Source organism: Nycticebus coucang, chromosome 11, assembly GCF_027406575.1.
Source record: "Nycticebus coucang isolate mNycCou1 chromosome 11, mNycCou1.pri, whole genome shotgun sequence".
Lineage (NCBI taxonomy): Eukaryota > Metazoa > Chordata > Mammalia > Primates > Lorisidae > Nycticebus > Nycticebus coucang.
In genome coordinates this window covers 85,174,583-85,180,248 of record NC_069790.1, presented here as the reverse complement: position 1 = coordinate 85,180,248, position 5,666 = coordinate 85,174,583, and positions in this window count along the sequence as shown.

Genomic DNA, 5,666 nt, shown 5'->3' with positions numbered 1-5,666 from the left:
ATTGGTGTTATTGTTTTCAAATTGATACAGGCTCCATTCTGCTCCAGAACTCCTTCCTCCAGAGGTGTCCCCTTGTATCAGGAGGCCCTTGCAGGCACAGTCACATGATAGACCAACTGAAGAAGAATCATCACAGTGCAGCTGAAGCCTTAAGTGTGAACCTCTAAGCCATGAGCCTGCAAAGGAAGAATGCAGGGTCCAATGCCAGTTCCATCGTAATTTCTTCACAGCTTTACAAAGTGAACAAATGGAAGACTCTCGACACAGAATAGACCTATTTCTGCTTGAGAAGCTCCTTTCTTCTTTGAAAAGAGTAAAGGGATATCTTTTTTTTTTTTTTTTTTTTTGTAGAGACAGAGTCTCACTTTATGGCCCTTGGTAGAATGCCGTGGCCTCACACGGCTCACAGCAACCTCCAACTCCTGGGCTTAAGCGATTCTCTTGCCTCAGCCTCCCGAATAGCTGGGACTACAGGCAGGGATATCTTTTTATGGTTTTTATAGCAGATCTTAGACTCTGCTGTTAATACTAGCCTTTGAATTAGAAATATTCACTCTATAGTATAACAAAGAAAGCCTACAGCTATGGACCATTTCCTACCAGAATCCCAATAGTAAATGTAAAAGGTATTTACTACAAATAGCCTCATACTGCAAATAACCACTTAAGCTATAATATGAATAACCACATAAATCTCTATTTCTATTTTCTTTTCTTTAGAAGAATGCTGTGCCTTTGTAAAAGATCCTGATTTGTCTACCACATGGATTCCTATTTAATGCTAATCACTGCTCTTTAGAAAAATATTTCTAAAAGACCAGCAAAAATAATCAAGGAAATGAATGTACTGTTATATGCAAATGAGCTAAAGTAATTTGGATTCTAGTGACTTGAAATATAAAGGTTTAACAAATATATTAAGCACTATGAATAATTCATTCACCAAATTCCTAAATAGTAAGTTATGATCACATGAATTTAAAATTATAGCTAGGTTTTTGGATAGAAAACAGCCAGCACTACTTTCAGTAGTGTAAATTTTAAAAAACTATCACAACAAGAAGTACAGGTTGGGACTTCTCTGTTTTGAAAACTCTGTATTAGTTTTCTATTGCTGTGTAACAAATTACCAAAAATGTGGCTGCTTAAAACAATCTCCATTTATTGTTCCCAATTCTGTGGGTCAGAAGTCCAGGAGCAGTTTGGGGGGAACTCATTGCTTACCAGTGGTTCGCAACCTGTGGGTCGCAACCCCTTTGGGGGTCTCCTGCATATCAGATATTTACATTACGATTCATAATAGTAGCAAAATTATAGTTATGAGGTAGCAATGAAAATAATTTTATGGTTGGGGGTCACCACAACATGAGGAACTGTATTAAAGGGTCATGGAATTAGGAAACTTGAGAACCACTGCCTTAGGGGTTCACACTTAGGGCATCAGCTGCACTGTGACTTTATCTGGGGGCTCTGGGGAAGCTCTTTCAGGTTGTTGGAAAATTCAGTTCCTTGCAGTTGAAAGACAGAGGTCCCCACCCATCTTCTTGCTCTGTGTAGTCTAGTAGCCACTCTTAGGTCCCAGAAACCACCCACCATTTCCTGCCACATAGCTCCCTTCATCCTCAAAGCCAGCAAGTGAAAATCAACTTCGCATCAAATCCTCATGCATCCAATTTCTTTCCAGAAAAAGCACATTCCCTTTTAAGGGCATTGTGATTCTACCTACTACCTCCCTATTTTAAAAACATCATAATAGTGGGGCAAAATCCCTTCACAGCGGTACCTAGATTAGTGTTTCAAGGATTAACTAGGGAGGTGCATGCACACCAGGTGCAGGTGATCTTAGGAGTTATCTTCGAATTCCACCTACCACAAAATTCTAATGCAACATCTCATAAAGTACCAGATTTTCTAACGTAATCTTTGAGAGCAATATAAAACAAAAATACTCTTTTTGTATTCATAGGATGGCCCTTTGCCCCTATGTTAAAAACAGAACCGAGGCTAGATAAAGCCTAAGTCTGTTGCACAATGGTAATCATTTTTTGTGTTCTAAAATTTCCTTCTAACTTCACATTTTCTTATTTCCTCTATGTTCTTCACATTTTTCTCATTTGCTCTATCAGCCTTACCAATAATATATGTCTTTTTTTCTTCTTGTTTTCTTTTCTCCTCTGGTTTAATTAGTAATCAAACTTAATTGACTGAAATATATATGGATAACTTTCTCTCACAAATGAGCACTGGGAAGAAACACTGTCAACCAAAATAAAGGCGTGAGAGAGCCCAGTGATGTTAGAAGTGTGGTAGGTAATGAGAAAGATGCATCTGAAAATTAGAGTGACAAATATACTGCTGATGGCAAGAGTAACTCATGGTTCTTTTCATATTCAGGAAGGAGTTTTAGGTACCAAGTTTTGACAAACTTATTGAGTATTACTAGAGAAACATTAAATTGCTGATTTTCTCAAATCCAATTTTTTGAAAAAAATAAAACTGTTTAATTTTAATTCTTGATCTAGACTATGCTATGCATATTTCCCATTTCTACCTGTCAGATAGATTTATCCTCTTTATAATAAAGTATTATCATGGGAAAATCAAGAGTTCAATCCTGTAGTTCTTTCTATTTCATCACCTATCATCTTTAGCAAAATCTAAAATAGTCACAACAGATTGACCCACCATGAAGTTTATTTTTTTACCTAACTTCAAGTTGGTCAGTCAAAATTTAAATTGAGTGATTTTTCTAATAGTCTATTATTTAACATCTACCTTACCATATTAGAGGTATAAAACTATAACCTATGTGGGTACATTCTGACTTGAGTTATTTAGAAATCAAGCAAATTATTTTATAAGTTAATTTGAAAATACCTGCCCTGTAGATAAATTTTCACATCCCATGGTAAAGCCTAAATCTTTACTGCCAAATTTTGCTGCCAAATTTTAAACTCTTGAAGATAGTCCCCTTTGATGGAATCTAGGACACAGAGTACCATTTTGTTCCACATCTTCCCTTTTAATTCAATGTCCACAGCAAAAGCTTCAAAAAAGGGCACTTTCTCCTAGAATAGGTCATGTTCTACAAAGCAAAGCAAAGCAAAAATCCAGTTTCAGCGATTTTCATGCGGAAGCTCAGATATGCAAAACCAGGAGTGTAGTTGACCCAATTATTTTAAAGACTAAGAGAAAAGACTTGATGCTTCCAAACTAGCTGGCTATACTTTTCATAGAACATGGACGTAAGGGTCAGAGATTACCATCCCTGCAATAGGGACTAGTTTACTTAAATTTCATTTGTAAACTAGAGATAATATCACTCATATATTCATGTTGTAAAATGAATTAAAATAGGTAAAATTCTTACTGAGGTCCGTGGCATAGCATCAATGCTAAATAATCATCATTATGTTACCAGTAAAGACAATGAAACACAATTTGTAATATTTGATGGGATAGTTAAATATTTCCCCATGTAGAGATCTTGGGTTTACAAGCAAATCAGCAGCCATTTTTTCTGTACTTGTGTTCTCACTACAAGTGTACACCAACCTGCTGATAATTTATGTGCTGATACCTTATGAACTGTAAGGTCAAGTCAATAACTCAGATAAAAGTGGATCTGTGAGGGTTAAAGTTGGAGTTGCACTTAATTGACTTATTTGACATCCTGGGCAGTATGGAATAATAATCTCTATCAAAGAGTTTTAGTACCTTGTTGCTAATTCTGCCCCAGTATCCTACTGGTGCAATAACAAATTATTACAAACCAGGTGGCTAAAACAACACAACTTTATTATCTTGTAGTTCTGAAGGTCAAAAATCGGACATGGGTCTCACTAGACTAAAAAGTCAAGCTATTGGTAGGGTTGGCTCTTTCTGGTTGTATTATGCTAATACTAGAATTGCTTTCTTTCTATAAGCAAATAATAAATAGGGCACGAAGAAGTAGAGATGCTTGTTGAACTTTAGAAGGAGCCAAATCTAGACTAAACATTGGGTTGATCTCTCCATGGGAAAGGATCCACCATCACATCATTTCAGGGAAAGAAATTTATTTTTAAAAAAAACTTTGTGGCCGAAAGTAACATACTTGAACTATAATCATTGTCTATGAAGACTGCTATTATTTTTCTTAATTTACAAAGAGAGGATTGTCAGATAGAAAACTTTGATGTTAGATTCTTTCTTCTCAGCTTAGCTAGAGCATACATTCATTTGTGAACAGCACATGTTAAAGCCACAAACGTAAATAAAACCAAGCTTACACAGAGGAATATGAGTAGGGAAAAATAATACGTGGAACATTTGGAGAAATTTATAATATTTAACCAAGCAAATAAAGCACTTGATGAGTCTGGAAAGAGAGAAGATGGTAACGAGTTTAAATTACTTTAACATAAACTTTGTAAGTGGTTACTATGAGCCCAGGATACCACATTAGCTATAAGGGTACTGCAGTAATTAAGATCTACAGTCTTCCCTCTTTTATTGTTCCTTTTATTGCTTGTAAAAAACAAGTAATTTTTACATATTATATTAAGAGTTGATTTCAACTTAAACTCATAGTAGTTGGTTTGGAAGTCTATTTTCAGACTGTCATGAAGACATGAGGTTCATTGCCTTGATGCCATCATAATGTCATGGTCTCCACTGTCAACAAGATCAATGTCAGCTTGTTTTCCCTTCCTTCTCATAAACTAGTTCTAGCCTGCTTGCTCTCCATCTTCATCTCTAAATCAGGGATACTAAAGGTAACTCAGCCATAGGATTATTTTGAGGATTAACTGAATGATTTCATGTAAAATTGCCCAACAAATTGCCTGCACCATACACTTCAAAACATGTTTGCTGTTATCATTATTATTCTCAAACCTGACTCTTGGTTCCATTTTCTCTAAGCTTTCCCTCAGCTTTACAGGGAAAATAAGGCATCAGCCTGAAAGTCCCCAGTATTCTGACACTAACCCAAAAAAGTCACCTGTGTCTGTTTGTTCTTTCTTACCCCTTTTTCTTACTGAGGGCCAGTCATGCCATTAGGTGTCTAAAATCTCTTCTCTTTTTTCTCATTGGAAATTGAATCATTTCTTGTCATTCCATCTCAGCATGTTCTTAACCATCAATAGTTGAACGTGTTCAAGTCCCACCCTCCTCATAACAACATTTTTTATGAATCCGTGTTCCTCTCATTTATTGTCTTCCTTTCTCCCACTTCATGTACCCGATGCTCCAAAGCATATTGTACACCTCTGTCCTCACTTCCCAGTTCTCTCTAGTCCCTCAACTGCTCCTACCTGAGCAGTTTCCACAAGAATCTGAGCCATCACTAAGCTCATTAATAACTATCTCATCACTAAATGTCATGATTAGGTTTTAATTTTTACTGTAGTTGATCATTTTGCAGAAGTTGACATTGTTACTTACGTTATATTAAGTTTTATGCAGAAAAATTTCCTTTATTTAAAAGAAATCAAGCCCCCTCTTTTCTCCTGTTGTGTTACACCCCTCTACATACTGTTCCCTCCTACCTAAGTATCAGAGTCCTTTCCTGTTCTTTTTTTTTTTTTCCCCCATCCCTTAAAGAGGGTGTCCTGGCCTCCACTTCTCTTGCTCTAAATATTCTTCTGGAAAATGTTTGTCTATTTCTGTACCTTTAATTAGTA